Source organism: Bufo bufo, chromosome 5, assembly GCF_905171765.1.
Source record: "Bufo bufo chromosome 5, aBufBuf1.1, whole genome shotgun sequence".
Lineage (NCBI taxonomy): Eukaryota > Metazoa > Chordata > Amphibia > Anura > Bufonidae > Bufo > Bufo bufo.
Genome location: NC_053393.1, coordinates 54,197,898 through 54,216,163, shown reverse-complemented (window position 1 = coordinate 54,216,163; position 18,266 = coordinate 54,197,898). Strand labels below are relative to the sequence as shown.

Genomic DNA, 18,266 nt, shown 5'->3' with positions numbered 1-18,266 from the left:
TAAAACTCGGATGTTAAGCCATCCGGGCCTGGCGACTTCTTCAGAGCTAACCCTTCCACCGCCAGGATAACTTCCTCCTTTCTGATCTCTTCTACCAAAACGTCAAAAGAGAGGTGAGCTTCTGACTCAGGGGTGATTTCAGCCAGGAAAGCCGACATCCTGTCCCGATCCAGATCCCTCTTCCCCAAGAGGCACGAGTAAAAGGATCTGACGACTTCCAGGATCCCTGATCTGGACCTGTTCAGAGACCCCGTACCATCAACCAGTCCTGTTATTAACTTACTCTTCACTGACATCTTACAGTTTCTGTAGGGGTCGGGCGAGCGGTACCTCCCGAAGTCCCTCTCAAAAACCAAAGATGCGTGTCTATCATACTGGCACCTCTTGAGCAAAGATTTCACCCTGGAGATATCCTCGCGGCTACCTCCAGTCGAGACCAGATCTTCGAGTTTCCTCCTCAGACTCTGATACAGGCGGTACCTGTCTAGAGACCTGAGGCTCGAGAGCTGGCGGAAGAACTTTGCAGCCCGGTCTTTGAATACCTCCCACCACTCTGACTTAGTGTCACAGAGATCCAGCAAAGCTACCTGATTCTGAAGAAAATCCTCAAAGGATTGTCTCACCTCTGCTTCCTCCAGGACTCCCGCATTCAGCTTCCAGTAACCTCTTCCCATTTGGGGGGATTCTGAAATATTCAGAGAAAACATAATCAGACAGTGATCAGAGAATTCCACCTCCACAACTCTTAAGGGCGAGAAGGTAGCTTCCTCCTTTAAAAAAAACCTGTCTATTCTAGACCTAATCCTATCTCCTCTATAATAAGTGAAACCCCCGTGGTCTGGGGTGTGCCTGATGTGGACATCCACCAGACGAGCCTCACTAGCTATGCTGTTTAGAGCTATACTGTCATAAGCCAGCCGGTCTCTGGTGCCTCCCCTATCTTGGGACCTCACGATGGTGTTAAAGTCCCCACCAAAGACCACTTGCCGGCTTGTAAAAAGGAAAGGCTTGATCCTCATAAAGAGACATTTCCTGTCCCACTTGGACTGGGGCCCATAGATATTAATTAGGCGCAGTTCCTGTCCCTTCATGAGGATATCCAAGATCAAACACCTCCCCATTTCCAGCTCAACCACCTGTCGGCATTCTACCGGTACGGTGAAAAGGACCGCCACTCCGCTATACGGCTCAGCCGCAAGAGACCAGAAGGAGGGCCCAGATCTCCACTCCCTCTTCACCTTGTGGACTTCTGCCAAGTTTGACAGTCTGGTCTCCTGCAAAAATAAAACGTCAGCTTCAACACGGCTGAAAAAATCAAAGGCTGTGTAGCGAGCCGCATCAGATTTAACGCTGGCGACATTAATGGTCGCCAGTGTGAGCTGAGTGGGTACCGCCATACTTGGTGTTTAAGCTGAATGTCCTCCATCCTTCCCACCCTTCCTACTACTCCCGGGGCTATCCTCTAAGGCGGCGCGACCTCTTTTGAGAGAGACGGTGGTGTCCATGCCTTCTGTCACCACCGCTCCCTCTTGCGTACCGCCCCTGCCTTTCTCAGTTCCGGGAATCGGGTTTGCCTCCTCTTCTGGGGACCTTACATCCACACCAGAGAGGGGCACGGGGCCTCCTGGAAGCTCTCCCACCTTCGCCTCCGGTACCCCACTTCTTACCTCCTCCCCGGATGAAGAGGAGGCGGAGGTCTCATCCAAAGTGAGATACCGGTTGGAGAGCTCAAGAGGGGAGCCAGTTACGCCTTCCCTGGCTACTTTGGTCGGGCTCGTTCTCTTTTTTGAGTACCGTTTCCGTCTATTGGTATAGGACCCAGTCTCACTACCCTCTGCTGCGCTTTCGTAGTGCGAAGACTGGGTCCCATCGGCTCGGTCTAGTCTCTTGATTTCCGCACTTAGCTCCCTGTCCCCTAGGGTCTCCGAACTACGGGAGTAAGCCACTTGGGGAGGGGCAGACATCACCCCATTGTGGTGGGGTTCCTTCTGCTCCCTCTCCGCCTGACGTCTCTCCCTCCGCCTCTGCCGGGACGGACCGCTCTTGGTCTTCACTGACCCCTCAACTCGACTGTCTCCGCCAGCACCCGCTGTGGCAAACCTAGCCACTTCTGGACTATAATGTAAGAAAGGTTGTCTGTAGGTTGTGCTGTATGCTATATCTGTTTTGCTATGTATATTGGGCTGTAACAGATGGACACTGCCAGACCTGTTTAAACTAGCTGCCGTGTCCCCCCTCAACCTCCCATCAGCCCTTGCTATTGTCTGACCCCACCTTTCCTTGTATTATAGTAATCTATTCACCCTATTGTATGTAAATGAGGCTGTTGAGGGGTTTGAAACATGTGTGCTGTGCCTAGTAAAGTCAGTTGACTCCCAGACTGTGTCTCGTCCGGTTATTGGGAGGATTGGGAACATTGCCTTACTGTTCAGCGCGGACTGTGGATTTACCTGTTATACCAGCGGAGATCGTGGATTCTAATATTGCACTCCGCTACACCCGCCTCAGCCGAAGGGACCTCCCGGCCCACTCCTGCGTGAGCTCGGGCCGCATTAACCTCTGAGAGGGGACAACGACTAAATGGGTGTCCGAGCACACCACACAGGTTGCACCTAATCTCCTTGCAAGATGCGGCAAGGTGACCTGTCCCTCCACACAACGCGCACTTCTGCACTTGGCAGCTGGCGCTGAAGTGTGAAGGGCTGCCGCACTTGTGACAGAGCTTAGGCTGCCCCCTGTAGAAAACAAGAATCCTATCCCGACCGATGAAGGCAGAGGATGGAATGTGGGAAACCGTACTTCCCAGACATTTCAACTTCACATTGAAAGTCCAGGCTCCCGACCAAATGCCAAATTCGTCCAGGTTTTTGGATGGTACACCCTGGACGTCACCGTACCTGCTAAGCCAGGTCAGAATATCAACGCAAGAAAGCGATTTGTTACGGGTCAAAACGGTCACTTTCTTGACGTTGTTCTGACGGGTTATCGCCTGGGCGAAAAACCCCTTCCAATCCGGTAAGTTCTTCACCAGCTCATACCCGGACCAGAAAAGCTCTAGGCCCTCCGGCCGGGCAAAGCTGATGTCGAACTCCTTGGAACCATAGGGATGTATCAGGGCGAAGATGTCAACCACCCTGAAACCCATCCCAAGCAGGAGCTCCACCACCCTTTTCCTTGTAGGGCAGGCATCATTGCTTCTCCACTTGAGACAGACTACATTCCGTCTGGTCCCAGGGCCGGTTGTGGGCAGGGACCAGGTGGTCTCGCCCCCCCTTTCCTCTCGGAAAGCTCGCAGGCCGTGCCTGTCTATCCATAAGGATAGGTCCACTTTCTCACCCTCTACTATCATCGAACTCTCCCCCCTTTTGAGGGCCTCCAGGAGCCGCCGCTGCAAGTCACCAACCGCGACTCCCGGGAATGAGGAAGCCAACGAGGACAGCCCCTCCCCCCCACGGCCGCAGCCACACTGGCATAACTTCTGCCAGGTGTTACGGCCGCAGGAGGGGCAACCGAACCGCCCCCCCCCCACTACACTAATACCAGGTGCCGCACCGGATCCCTCCGGAGGGCGGACACCAGGAGCCGCAGCCACCGCTTTTTCAGCGACGGTCCGCTGACCCCCAGCATCCATCCCACCTTTGGGGCCAGATGCAGCACCCTTACCAACACCACTACCACCACCCTGCTTGCATGCACCCTTTCTCTCTGCTGGGACAGCTGGTGCAACAAATGCTACTACACTTTTTTTTTCTATAACTTTAATATCGTGTACACTGCCACTTCCTCTGCCACCGGCCAAGCCCTCCTCTGCTGCCCCAAAAACCTGGGCATTGGTGACTATACTCCTCCCCTCTCCAGCACTTAATTCAGCGCTGGAGGAGGAGGAAACAGAGGGGGCGTGCCCAGTAGCAATGTATGTCGTCAGATGTTCTGGCGCAATAACACCTTTTTTTTCTGAGGACCGGAGCGCGGACCTATCCTCTCCGGCGGCCCCAACTCCCAGTTCCTTCGTGCATAGGCGCTTGTTCCCCGCGCCCGCGAATTCACTCACGGCACCAGGAGTGCGCCCGGAAGCACGGCCCGGCACCCCCCCGGCCACGCCACCATGCATGCCAACCGGAGGAGGCCCGGACGCGCCCGCGGACACACCCCCAGCCGCACCTCCAGCCGCATCAACACGGGGGGGGGGAGGATCGCGCCCAGGAGCGCACCCAGACACGCACCCGGCACCATCCCCACCCACAGGAACAGCGCCGGGAACGCCCCCAGACACGCCCCCAGCCGCGACCCCCACCGCCACATCTCTGCTCCCCGATCCCCGCCGCAAACCGACAGCGGGGACCACAGGAGCACCATCATGGGTGGGAGGAACGGCGATCCCGTCGCACCGCCCCAGCACCACCTTACACACCGGGGCAGCGGGCAGGACCGCCTCTATCACGGGAGCAGGCTCCCGCACCAAGCCACTCCCCCCTCCCACAGGGGAGTGACCCACAGTGCCGGAGGCCCCCGAACCCGGGATGCTTCTCGCTGATGCCGCATCCGACATAGCCCCTGCCAGGTGCGGAACAAAAACGTACTTAGTTTCAAATGTCTTTTTTTCTTTTTTTTCCCCTTTTTTTTCCTTTCCTCCGTCCTCCAGGAGTTCGTCCACGAAAACGAAACCCTGCAGTTCCACTGGTGACTCCAACATACGGATTTCCTCCATTAGTCCTCCGCCACCACCACCGCTGCCTTCTTCAAAGTCGTCGTCATCCGAAGGGGGCAGCTCCACTTGTTCAGCGGCAATGCTGCTGTACCCCTCCGGCACCGACAACTGAGAATTCAGAGGGGGAGCTGGTGCAGGTTCTGGCAGGGACGACCGGGGAGTGACAGTTGCGCCGGACACAGATGACTGACCCAGCGCACTGCCCTCCTCCTCCTCCCCGCTATCCCCCCCACACCGCTCCCCTCTCCTTTCCTCCATGGCCAAAAACCTTTCCTCATTTAGGAGTTTTTCCTCAAAGGGGCCGCTCTCAGCAATTAAAGTGTCTCTTTTTCTCCTAAAAATGTCAATCTCCTTTTTTAGCTCTTTTATCCTTAGTGATACAGGGGCCCGCTTCTTGCTAGACATAGCATTCGCCCTGGTCCTCTGCATCCCAAGGTCCTGGTTCAGGATTTTGAGGTGCCGTCCCAGCTCCTTAACCTCGCGGAGGTGAAACGCCACGCGGGAGCTGTAGGTGGGGGTGGACTCTCCCTCCCGCAGGGACCCCCAACCTACCTGGGACGACACCTCTCCAGCCTCGGCAGTACTCCTCTTTGCAGAGGTTCCAGGGTCCTTGGGGGGGACTTGGCCTCCGCCACCTCGTCCGGATTTCTTCACCCCCTCGCCTCCATCACTCTGGTTCCTTGTGCGGGATCCACTACCTCCGCCTGACCCCGACCGGGGAGCAGGGTAACTCCGTTTGGATGCCATGGCCGCAGGACCCTGCCAGCTCCCTAGGGAGAGGCAGGGCCTGGGCTGGGGAGGTAGATGACAAACCTCCCCACAAGTCTGGTTCTGCCCAGGGGATTAAGGTGGAAAGAAATCACCCTGGGCCTTGCTGCTTCTGGATGTTCAGGAGCTCTAGACAGCCACACCCTTCCTCCTCTGCTGCTAGAGCTACACTGGATTACCGCGGCTGCTGGCACCAGACTTGCCCTCCAATAGATCCTCGTTAAAGGATTTAAAGTGTACTCATTCCAATTACAGGGCCTCGAAAGAGTCCTGTATTGTTATTTTTCGTCACTACCTCCCCGAGTCGGGAGTGGGTAATTTGCGCGCCTGCTGCCTTCCTTGGATGTGGTAGCCGTTTCTCAGGCTCCCTCTCCGGAATCGAACCCTGATTCCCCGTTACCCGTGGTCACCATGGTAGCCGCAGAAAGTACCATCGAAAGTTGATAGGGCAGACATCCGAATGGATCGTCGCCGTCACGGGGACGTGCGATCGGCCCGAGGTTATCTAGAGTCACCAAAGCGGCCGGGGAGAGCGGCGGCGGGCGGGAATCGGGGAGGCCGAGACCACCCCCGCCCGCGGGCCCCGCCGCGCCCGGGCCCCCGGATTGGTTTTGGTCTGATAAATGCACGCATCCCTGGGGGTCAGCGCTCGTCGGCATGTATTAGCTCTAGAATTACCACAGTTATCCAAGTAACGGTTGGAGCGATCAAAGGAACCATAACTGATTTAATGAGCCATTCGCAGTTTCACTGTACCGGCCGTGCGTACTTACACGTGCATGGCTTAATCTTTGAAACAAGCATATGCTACTGGCAGGATCAACCAGGTAGGCGACGGAGCGAGGAGGGGCGGTTTCCCGGAGAAACGCACGCCCCCCGGTGCGGAGAGGGAGGAGGAGGTGGACGGAAAGATCCGGAGTCTGACCGAACGCCCCTGAAGGGCCGAGCGCGGCCCTCTTCCTCCCCCTCCTAGCCGCTGAGAGCAGAGGAGCAGACGAGGGCGGTGGGGGTGAGAGGGAAGGAGGTGTATCCGGAGGACGAGGAGAAGAAGCCCCCAGGGCCGAGGCCCGGGGACGGGTCGCCTGCCTCTCGGGCTCCTTATCTACCCGCTTCAACCCTGTAGTCTCTCTTCTCTGGCAAAAACTCAGGGCTATGCGGCGCGAGTGATCCCTGCCCGGTGGCGCGGGTTCACCCCGCCGTGGGGGTCGCCAACGAGTGGTGCCCGACAGCAGAGAAGGGCGCGCAGCCGCCACGCTGGGGGGACGCCGCGGGGACGACCGGGGTTTACTGGGGAGCAGCAGAGGGCAGACACCCCACGCTTCCCTTAGGCCCGAAACGAATCGGGTGACTGGGGAGCGGCGGAAGGCATACGACCCAAGCGTCCCTTAGGCCCGGGAGGTCCTCCCGCGGCGAGACAGCGCGACTTCGGGCGCCTTTTTTCTGGAAGTACGGGCGTACGGGTGTCGACGGCAGAGAAGACACGCAGCCGTCGAGCGGAGGGCGCCGCGGGAACGGAAACGGCCCGCCCGGGTTACTGGGGAGCGGCGGAGGGCAGACACCCCTCGCATCCCTTAGGCCCGAAATAAATCGGGTCGCTGGGGAGCGGCGGAGGGCGTACGAACCCACGCGTCCCTTAGGCCCAGGAGGCTGTCCACCCGTGGTGAGACCGCAAGACTTCAAACGTGTTTCTTCTGCCCCTTCGGGTGTCGACCGCAGAGAAGACGTGCCTCCGCCGCACGGGGAACGCCGCACGGGGAACGCCGCACGGGGACGGAACGAACCCGGGTTACTGGGGAGTGACAGAGGGCAGACACCACCTACGCGTCCCTTAGGCCCGAAACAAATCGGGTGACTGGGGAGGCGGCGGAGGGCGTACGACCCACGCATCCCTTAGGCCCAGGAAGGCCCTCCCGTGGCGAGACCGCACGGTTTCAAACACATTTTCCTGCCCGTTCGGGTGTTTGGGTGTCGACCGCAGAGAAGATGTGCCGCCGCACGGGGCGCACCGCAGGGACGGAACGACTCGGGTTACTGGGGAGAGGCAGAGGGCAGACACCCCACGCATCCCTTAGGCCCGAAACTAATCGGGTCGCTGGGGAGCGGCGGAGGGCATACGACCCACGCGTCCCTTAGGCCCGGGAGGTCCTCCCGCGGTGAGACCGCGCGATTACAGACGCCTATTTTCTGCCCGTTCGGAGCGAGCTCGACAGGACAGCCAGAGGGGTTCCCCCCAAGCAATCCACCCCCGGCAGCAGGAGCTGGGCGAGGGGGTCGCACGGATGAGGGGACCGCCACGAGCGCCGCGACACACACGTCGAACCCGGGCTAGAAGGGAGAGGGGACACACTCGCCATATGCCGGCACGGACTCCAAAGTCCGGCCGAGCGAGGGTCCCTACCCGCCGGGTCACGACAAGCCAAATCGATCAAGGGTGGAGAAAGCAGGGGAAGGAGTGGGGGACTCCTGCCCAGGCCCCTGGAACTGCCGGTGGGATGCGCCCACCCAGTTCGCTCCCCTGGGCCTCTCTACCTTCTTCCGGGAGGTGTTGGAAAGGGGGGCCCCCTTTCGTGTCACATGCCGCTGAGACCCAGGGGTGTCGAGCCGTCATGCCCAGGCTCTGGAACTGCTGTCGGTATGAGACGGCCAGGTTCGATCTCATAGCTGGTTCTCTCGCTCAAACCAACAAAGTCCATCTTTCTACCTTCTCTTGCCGGCGGGAGGAGTGTGCGACTCCTGCCCAGGCCCCAGGAACTGCCGGTGGGATGCGCCCACCCAGTTCGCTCCCCTGGGCCTCTCTACCTTCTTCCGGGAGGTGTTGGAAAGGGGGGCCCCCTTTCGTGTCACATGCCGCTGAGACCCAGGGGTGTCGAGCCGTCATGCCCAGGCTCTGGAACTGCTGTCGGTATGTGACGGCCAGGTTCGATCTCATAGCTGGTTCTCTCGCTCAAACCAACAAAGTCCATCTTTCTACCTTCTCTTGCCGGCGGGAGGAGTGTGCGACTCCTGCCCAGGCCCCTGGAACTGCCGGTGGGATGCGCCCACCCAGTTCGCTCCCCTGGGCCTCTCTACCTTCTTCCGGGAGGTGTTGGAAAGGAGGGCCCCCTTTCGTGTCACATGCCGCTGAGACCCAGGGGTGTCGAGCCGTCATGCCCAGGCTCTGGAACTGCTGTCGGTATGCGACAGCCAGGTTCGATCTCATAGCTGGTTCTCTCGCTCAAACCAACAAAGTCCATCTTTCTACCTTCTCTTGCCGGCGGGAGGAGTGTGCGACTCCTGCCCAGGCCCCTGGAACTGCCGGTGGGATGCGCCCACCCAGTTCGCTCCCCTGGGCCTCTCTACCTTCTTCCGGGAGGTGTTGGAAAGGGGGGCCCCCTTTCGTGTCACATGCCGCTGAGACCCAGGGGTGTCGAGCCGTCATGCCCAGGCTCTGGAACTGCTGTCGGTATGCGACAGCCAGGTTCGATCTCATAGCTGGTTCTCTCGCTCAAACCAACAAAGTCCATCTTTCTACCTTCTCTTGCCGGCGGGAGGAATGTGCGACTCCTGCCCAGGCCCCTGGAACTGCCGGTGGGATGCGCCCACCCAGTTCGCTCCCCTGGGCCTCTCTACCTTCTTCCGGGAGGTGTTGGAAAGGGGGGCCCCCTTTCGTGTCACATGCCGCTGAGACCCAGGGGTGTCGAGCCGTCATGCCCAGGCTCTGGAACTGCTGTCGGTATGCAACGGCCAGGTTTGATCTCATAGCTGGTTCTCTCGCTCAAACCAACAAAGTCCATCTTTCTACCTTCTCTTGCCGGCGGGAGGAGTGTGCGACTCCTGCCCAGGCCCCTGGAACTGCCGGTGGGATGCGCCCACCCAGTTCGCTCCCCTGGGCCTCTCTACCTTCTTCCGGGAGGTGTTGGAAAGGGGGGCCCCCTTTTGTGTCACATGCCGCTGAGACCCAGGGGTGTCGAGCCGTCATGCCCAGGCTCTGGAACTGCTGTCGGTATGCGACGGCCAGGTTCGATCTCATAGCTGGTTCTCTCGCTCAAACCAACAAAGTCCATCTTTCTACCTTCTCTTGCCGGCGGGAGGAGTGTGCGACTCCTGCCCAGGCCCCTCGAACTGCCGGTGGGATGTGCCCACCCAGTTCGCTCACCTGGGCCTCTCTACCTTCTTCCGGGAGGTGTTGGAAAGGGGGGCCCCCTTTCGTGTCACATGCCGCTGAGACCCAGGGGTGTCGAGCCGTCATGCCCAGGCTCTGGAACTGCTGTCGGTATGCGACAGCCAGGTTCGATCTCATAGCTGGTTCTCTCGCTCAAACCAACAAAGTCCATCTTTCTACCTTCTCTTGCCGGCGGGAGGAGTGTGCGACTCCTGCCCAGGCCCCTGTAACTGCCGGTGGGATGCGCCCACCCAGTTCGCTCCCCTGGGCCTCTCTACCTTCTTCTGGGAGGTGTTGGAAAGGGAGGCCCCCTTTCGTGTCACATGCCGCTGAGACCCAGGGGTGTCGAGCCGTCATGCCCAGGCTCTGGAACTGCTGTCGGTATGCGACAGCCAGGTTCGATCTCATAGCTGGTTCTCTCGCTCAAACCAACAAAGTCCATCTTTCTACCTTCTCTTGCCGGCGGGAGGAGTGTGCGACTCCTGCCCAGGCCCCTGGAACTGCCGGTGGGATGCGCCCACCCAGTTCGCTCCCCTGGGCCTCTCTACCTTCTTCCGGGAGGTGTTGGAAAGGGGGGCCCCCTTTCGTGTCACATGCCGCTGAGACCCAGGGGTGTCGAGCCGTCATGCCCAGGCTCTGGAACTGCTGTCGGTATGCAACGGCCAGGTTTGATCTCATAGCTGGTTCTCTCGCTCAAACCAACAAAGTCCATCTTTCTACCTTCTCTTGCCGGCGGGAGGAGTGTGCGACTCCTGCCCAGGCCCCTGGAACTGCCGGTGGGATGCGCCCACCCAGTTCGCTCCCCTGGGCCTCTCTACCTTCTTCCGGGAGGTGTTGGAAAGGGGGGCCCCCTTTTGTGTCACATGCCGCTGAGACCCAGGGGTGTCGAGCCGTCATGCCCAGGCTCTGGAACTGCTGTCGGTATGCGACGGCCAGGTTCGATCTCATAGCTGGTTCTCTCGCTCAAACCAACAAAGTCCATCTTTCTACCTTCTCTTGCCGGCGGGAGGAGTGTGCGACTCCTGCCCAGGCCCCTCGAACTGCCGGTGGGATGCGCCCACCCAGTTCGCTCCCCTGGGCCTCTCTACCTTCTTCCGGGAGGTGTTGGAAAGGGGGGCCCCCTTTCGTGTCACATGCCGCTGAGACCCAGGGGTGTCGAGCCGTCATGCCCAGGCTCTGGAACTGCTGTCGGTATGCGACGGCCAGGTTCGATCTCATAGCTGGTTCTCTCGCTCAAACCAACAAAGTCCATCTTTCTACCTTCTCTTGCCGGCGGGAGGAGAGGGGGTCTCGTGCCCGGGCCCCATGGGACTGCCGGGGGTGGGGGGGGGACAAACCACCGGGTTTACTCTCCACGGTTGCCCGCTTCCGAATAGCAAGTCCCCCTTACCCTTTTGGCGGAGAAAGGGCCGGGGTGGGGGACTCCTGCCCGGGCCCCTGGAACTGCTGCCAGGATGCGCCCCTCGACTCCATCCCCTTGTCATGGTCCTCTCTCTCTCTCCAAGAAAAATGACAAAGTCCACACGGTTCTCTGTGCCAGCGGGAGGAGTGGGCGACTCCTACCCAGGCCCCTGGAACTGCTGGTGGGATGTGACCACACAGTTCACCCCCCTGGAGCCTCTCTACCTTCTTCTCTAGGAAACCGCGACTTGAAGGGCTTGTAGAGGGGGACTTGTGCTCAGAGCGCCGCGACACACAGCGTCGAACCCGGGCTAGAAGGGAGATGGGACACGCTCGCCGTATGCCGGCACGGACTCCAAAGTCCGGCCGAGCTAGGGTCCCTACCCGCCGGGTCGCGACATGCCAAATCGATCTAGGGTGGGTGGAGGAGGTTCGCACAGACAACAGGGGGAGGAGTGGGGGACTCCTACCCAGGCCCCTGGAACTGCTGGTGGGACGTGAACACACTGTTCACCCCCTGGAGCCTCTCTACCTTCTTCTCGGCCCCCCTTCGGGGCTAGGGAGCCGAGACTTGCAGGGCTGGTAGAGGGGGACTTGGGCTCCGAGAGGAGACCTCCAGCTTTTCTGTACCACCTTCCCTCCGGGAATGGCAGAGGGGGGGAAGTCAGAAATTCGTACCCGCCTACGGTGCTCCTTTCCTGGGTAGACATTTCCAAAAACCCCCCCTGAATCTGTGGAAGTCTTCCCTTCCAGCCGACACATCGGATGTCATGGAACTGATGGTGGGATCAAATCACACTGCCCACCCCCCCAGGGTCTCTCTACCTTCTTCCGGGAGGTGTTGGAAAGGGAGACCCCCTTTCGTGTCACATGCCTCTGAGACCCAGGGGTGTCGAGCCATCATGCCCAGCCTCTGGAACTGCTGCTGGGGAGAGACGGCCAGGTTCGCTCTCATAGCTGGTTCTCTCGCTCAAACCATCAAATGATACCTTCTCTTGCCGGCGGAAAGGAGTGTGGGACTCCTGCCCAGACCCCTGGAACTGTCAGTGGGATGCGCCCACCCAGTTCACCCCTTGGAGCCTTTCTACCTTCTTCTCGGTCCCCTTAAGGGCTAGGAAGCCGAGACTTGAAGGGCTTGTAGAGGGGGACTTGTGCTCCGAGATGAGGGGACCGCCACACACAGTGTCGAACCCAGGCTAGAAGGGAGAGGGGACGCACTCACCATATGCCGGCACGGACTCCAAAGTCCGGCCGAGCGAGGGTCCCTACCCGCCGGGTCGCGACATGCCAAATCGATCTAGGGTGGGTGGACGAGGTTCGCACAGACAACAAGATCCGAGGGTGGAGAAAGCAGGGGGTGGAGTGGGGGACTCCTACCCAGGCCCCTGGAACCGCTGGTGGGATGAGACCACCCAGTTTGCCCCCTGAGGCATATCTCCCTTCTTCCAAGGGATGTGCGAGACTTGACACTCATGCCATGATACACCACCTCTGCGGATCAGGAGAGGCCTATCATCGTGCCCAGCCTCTGGAACCGCTGGTGGGATGAGACCACCCAGTTTGCCCCCTGAGGCATATCTCCCTTCTTCCAAGGGATGTGCGAGACTTGACACTCATGCCATGATACACCACCTCTGCGGATCAGGAGAGGCCTATCATCATGCCCAGCCTCTGGAACCGCTGGTGGGATGAGACCACCCAGTTTGCCCCCTGAGGTATATCTCCCTTCTTCCAAGGGATGTGCGAGACTTGACTCCCATGCCATGATGCACCACCTCTGTGGATCAGGAGAGGCCTATCATCGTGCCCAGCCTCTGGAACCGCTGGTGGGATGAGACCACCCAGTTCGCCCCCGGGGCATATCTCCCTTCTTCCAAGGGATGTGCGAGACTTGACTCCCATGCCATGATACACCACCTCTGTGGATTAGGAGAGGCCTATCATCGTGCCCAGCCTCTGGAACCGCTGGTGGGATGAGACCACCCAGTTCGCCCCCGGGGCCTATCTCCCTTCTTCCAAGGGTTGTGCGAGACTTGACTCCCATGCCATGATACACCACCTCTGTGGATCAGGAGAGGCCTATCATCGTGCCCAGCCTCTGGAACCGCTGGTGGGATGAGACCACCCAGTTCGCCCCCGAGGCCTATCTCCCTTCTTCCAAGGGTTGTGCGAGACTTGACTCACATGCCATGATACACCACCTCTGCGGATCAGGAGAGGCATATCATCGTGCCCAGCCTCTGGAACCGCTGGTGGGATGAGACCACCCAGTTCGCCCCCGGGGCCTATCTCCCTTCTTCCAAGGGATGTGCGAGACTTGACTCCCATGCCATGATACACCACCTCTGTGAACCAGGAGAGGCCTATCATCATGCCCAGCCTCTGGAACTGATGACCTGAGCCAACTTCATTTGAGATAGAAGAATAGTTTATTTCATTTACACATACATATTAATCACTGCTACTTGAAGTGTTGGGCAGACATTCCATCTCCCTCCCCACCATGTTGATTTCCTCCAGGGGGGCAGCAGCAGATGGGGTCCGGTCCTCATCACTACTAAAAGATCTCTTCACCAGCTTGTAACCATGACAGATGTCATCTAGCACTTTCTCTCGGTAGTGCCTGTCCGCCGTGGAGTTTGTGTGTGCCAAGTACTTTGCAAACAGAGTCTTTTCAGGATCAGTGTACCTTGCAAGCGTCCAAGTTTCACAGACCTTCCTGACCACCTGACTGGAGATATCGGGGAGGTTATACCTGGGAACGAAGGGGAGAATAAGCTGAAGATCCGGGCAACAAAGAGACATAGAGCAGGGATAACTGCTTGGGCACTACTCACTTTGATTGGTAGCTCTTGATGTCTCGTGAAACAGTATGTCGCTCAGTTCCCACTGAAGAGAGGAAGAATTTATCCTTTGGATCGTCTATGTCACTTTTGGTTAGCAATGGCCGGACTTTTTCATAGTAGGCCTGAAACCACTGAGGAGAGAACAAGGGTACAAAATGTTTAAATGGAAGAGGGTGGGAGCTGAATAACACCCGGGGACCAGCAAAGGGGCATCTCTGCTCACACTCACCGACTCTTCATCATTGTCCAGCGCGAAAGCAGCAACTTGTTGAGTAGAGGTCTTGTGGGTTCTTACACCGATCACACATAGTTTTTCACCTTCGTACTCATGGTGAATCCTCTCATCCCACTCTCCCACCTGCAAGGAGCAGAAGACATGAGGAGCGACGAATGATGAAAAATAACCCCACATACTGAACCAGAAAAGCGGCTTACAGTCATGTTTTGGACTACCCCCGGTCGCTGAAGATGCTTCAAGACAAGAAGGCACTCTAGGTAGAGGATAATTTCAGTTTGCTGATAGGAAGTTGCACAGTTCGCCCAGGCTTGGGCTATGCACTTCAAGAACATGCTCTTGGCATCCCTGAGGACTGCTCGGCAATCGGACGGGCTGGGTGATTTTTGGCTCAAGGCCGCGTACCTAAGACAAGGGGAGAAAGAAGACCAGAGAAGTTAGGTACTCACCAACAGGGAGTGGGGGAAGACCAACAAATGACTCCACCATCCCAGCCCTACCCCTGGCTCCACATTCACCTCTTGTCGACCCTGTCTCTTGAGAGCCCCTTGGACAGGATCTTTTGGATGTCTTCGGTGACCGTGATGAAGAACTTGCACTTCTTGTACAGGTCAGGCTGCCTGATGGAAAGGTTGGTGGAGCGCATATTGTACTTTACGAACCGCCGAATACGCTGGATGCAGTTGAGCCTAGTCTGGTGAGAGAGCTTGGCTTCTAAGAGCTTGTCAAAGTAAGAACGAACCTTCTCAATGTCGCTGACAAAGTCTAGGCAGGCACGTTGTGGGTTCATAAAGTATAGGAACCGGGCAACCGCATCCACCTCCTGCCTGTGATTGCTCAGGCCCAGCGTAGACCGCAGGTAATTGCCGTAAGGTTTCAACAGAGGATCCCCGGAGGGATGACGGTTGTACAGCCCAGCGTCCTGCATCCTCTTCCGTGCAGCACCTCTCCCTGTGGTTTTCAAAGTCCTAGAGGCAGGGGAAAAGGATGATGAGAAAAAGGAAACAGTCACGGTGGAACCATGAAAGTCATGGTTCATCACCGAGGCTCATGTACCCACCTGGGAGTGCATTGAAAGGACTTATCGTCGCTATCATCTGGAGACTCGGTTGCAGATAATAGGCCCATGGATCCTGAAGGGGTCACATCCCCCTCCACACCTGAAGGGGCCAGATCCACCTCCACTAGGCTCAGGGTTACTGAGGCACACTCCTCCACTGGGCTCACGTTTCCTGAAGAAACCTCCACCACCACTGGGCTCACGGTTCCTGAAGAACCCTCCTCTGAGCTCACGGTTCCTGAAGAACCCTCCTCTGAGCTCACGGTTCCTGAATAAACCTCACCACCGGGCTCAAGGTTACGGAAGCACCCTTGTCCTCCACTAGACTCAGGGTTATTGAAGCCTCATCCTCCTCCACTAGGCCCACGGTCTCTGAAGCTACATCCTCCCAATCACTTCTGAGCTGGCAAGCAGTTCCATGATCGTTGGGGGTGGAAGATGAAAGATGCTGGCTGGCCTGGGCAGGAGGAATAGGAGTACCATACGACAAACTGGCAGCGCTAAAGAGAGAAGTAGAAGGTACGTAAGTAACTAGAAGGGTGTTCAGATGGGAACACAGGTGTACCACACATTGCAGGACCTTACCAGGGAGAAGGGGGCTTATCAATGATGGTAAACCCTCTGTCTTCCAGGAACCGTACGATGTCCTCAGTGGATTGAAGGGAGGCGACCTGATGGTAGCTGATGGTGGTACCACGGCTGGCAATGTTTTTCAGGGAGGTCTTGGAAGATAACAGACTGGATTGGATCTCATCATCTGTACAAAGTCTCATGCAGCATCTCCTCAAGTGCGTGGATAGGTCTTTGTACACTTTGTGACAGACAGCACAGGTGAGGACAGTCCGGTTGTGACTTGGAAGAGAGATAAAATTACAATATAAACATGGGTATGACAAATCACACACGCCGGCTTAGTGCTACTTCATGGAACTGCTGGTGGGATGCACCCACCCAGTTCACCCACGGTGCCTATATACCTTCTTCCGCAAGGTGTGAGAGACAGGGATCCCTCCATGGCATGACACACCACCTATGTGGCCGGGGATTGGGGACCCCAACATGGCCAGCCGCTGGAACTGCTGGACGGGTGCACCTGTTAGGTGCATGCTCATTCACGTTCTCTCTCAAAACAACATAATCTGCCCTTCTCTTTGCCAGCGGGAGGAGTGAGGGACTCCTACCCAGGCCCCTGGAACTTCTGGTGGGCTGAGACCACCCAGTTCACCCCAGGGCCTATCTACCTTCTCTCATGAGGTGTGGGAGACAGGGATCCCTCCATGGCATGACACACCACCTATGTGGCCGGGGATTGGGGACCCCAACATGGCCAGCCGCTGGAACTGCTGGACGGGTGCACCTGTTAGGTGCATGCTCATTCACGTTCTCTCTCAAAACAACATAATCTGCCCTTCTCTTTGCCAGCGGGAGGAGTGAGGGACTCCTACCCAGGCCCCTGGAACTTCTGGTGGGCTGAGACCACCCAGTTCACCCCAGGGCCTATCTACCTTCTCTCATGAGGTGTGGGAGACAGGGATCCCTTCATGGCATGACACACCACCTATGTGGCCGGGGATTGGGGACCCCAACATGGCCAGCCGCTGGAACTGCTGGACGGGTGCACCTGTTAGGTGCATGCTCATTCACGTTCTCTCTCAAAACAACATAATCTGCCCTTCTCTTTGCCAGCGAGAGGAGTGAGGGACTCCTACCCAGGCCCCTGGAACTTGTGGTGGGATGAGACCACCCAGTTCACCCCAGGGCCTATCTACCTTCTCTCATGAGGTGTGGGAGACAGGGATCCCTCCATGGCATGACACACCACCTATGTGGCCGGGGATTGGGGACCCCAACATGGCCAGCCGCTGGAACTGCTGGACGGGTGCACCTGTTAGGTGCATGCTCATTCACGTTCTCTCTCAAAACAACATAATATGCCCTTCTCTTTGCCAGCGGGAGGAGTGAGGGACTCCTACCCAGGCCCCTGGAACTTCTGGTGGGATGAGACCACCCAGTTCACCCCAGGGCCTATCTACCTTCTCCCATGAGGTGTGGGAGACGGGGTACATTCGAACCCCCTCACCCTTCTACTGACAGGCGCCTCAGACCATGGAGCCACCAGCGGTCTGTCTGAAACAAGCTGAGCAGTGGCCTGAGGGATGCGGTGTCCCGGGAGAATCTGCTCACTGGTTTTGGGGTGCACTTAGCAGCCATAGCCTTTGGAGGACACGCTCGGCTAACATCCATTAAGCCGGCGGACGCTCGCATGGCGGCCGCTGGGCTGGTAGCGCACAGGCCTCGGCGGACACTCGCATGGCGGCCGTGTGGCTGGCTGCCTGGAGGCTTCAGTGGACACCGGCATGACAGCCCCTGGGCTGGTACCCCCACAGGCTTCGGTGGACAGTCGCCATGCAGCCCCTAGGACTCGGCGGACACTCGAATGGCAGCCCGCCGTGCTCGGCTAAAACTCGCCCGGCAGCTCCTCTGCAACCCACCCAGCAGAGAGGGTTCCCATCCATGGGTCATACTCACAGTATGCCTCGTTCACGGCTGATAGGTGTCTGTTTCGGGGACGGGTACATGGCGAAATGCAAGTGAGGAGCAGTCTGCAATACATCACGTTGCTTGTGAAGCGAAAAAAAAATGGTAAACGGCATTTACTTCCTTCACAATCAGATGCACCTGTCCGCCCGGCGGCCCGGGAACTCGGCAGCGAATGGGCTGGCGGCCGGAGTGATTGGAAGCACCTGATGCATGTCAGGGTCTGTATTATTAGATACAGTAGGTTAGATTATTTAGGTAAAAGATACACTTAGGTTTTAGTGCAGGGATCAGTGTAGGGCATTAGTAATCAGTGTAGGGCTAGTAATAACAGATTTTAGGTTAGGTCAGTTAGGGATTTAGGGTAATTTTGTGTCTGTCTGTCCGTCCTTGTTAAAAAGTTCTGTTTTAATAGTTTTTTGTTTAGGTTACGTTTATCTGTCTTGTCTTTGCGTCTGACTGTCTGCGTGTTTCTGCTTTAAACTTTTGTTTTTTAAATAAACTCTATTTTTTAGTGTTTAGTTTAGTTTCATCTGTCTTGTTTTTGCGTCTGATTGTCCGCGTTTTTT

At 57.6% G+C, this 18,266-nt stretch overlaps 1 protein-coding gene and 1 long non-coding RNA gene across 2 annotated transcripts in view; both read left to right on the top strand.

The window, feature by feature from the left end:
- LOC121002741 overlaps nt 1–3,446 on the top strand; it is a 9,480-nt gene extending 6,034 nt beyond the window's left edge. Inside the window, exon 3 of the long non-coding RNA XR_005779319.1 lies at nt 3,435–3,446. This is a non-coding gene — a long non-coding RNA (uncharacterized LOC121002741). The remainder of the gene's footprint in view (nt 1–3,434) is intronic.
- The window catches only part of NUDCD1 (NudC domain containing 1), a 1,097,680-nt gene that overhangs the window by 769,953 nt on the left and 309,461 nt on the right, over nt 1–18,266 (top strand). The window lies entirely within an intron of this gene.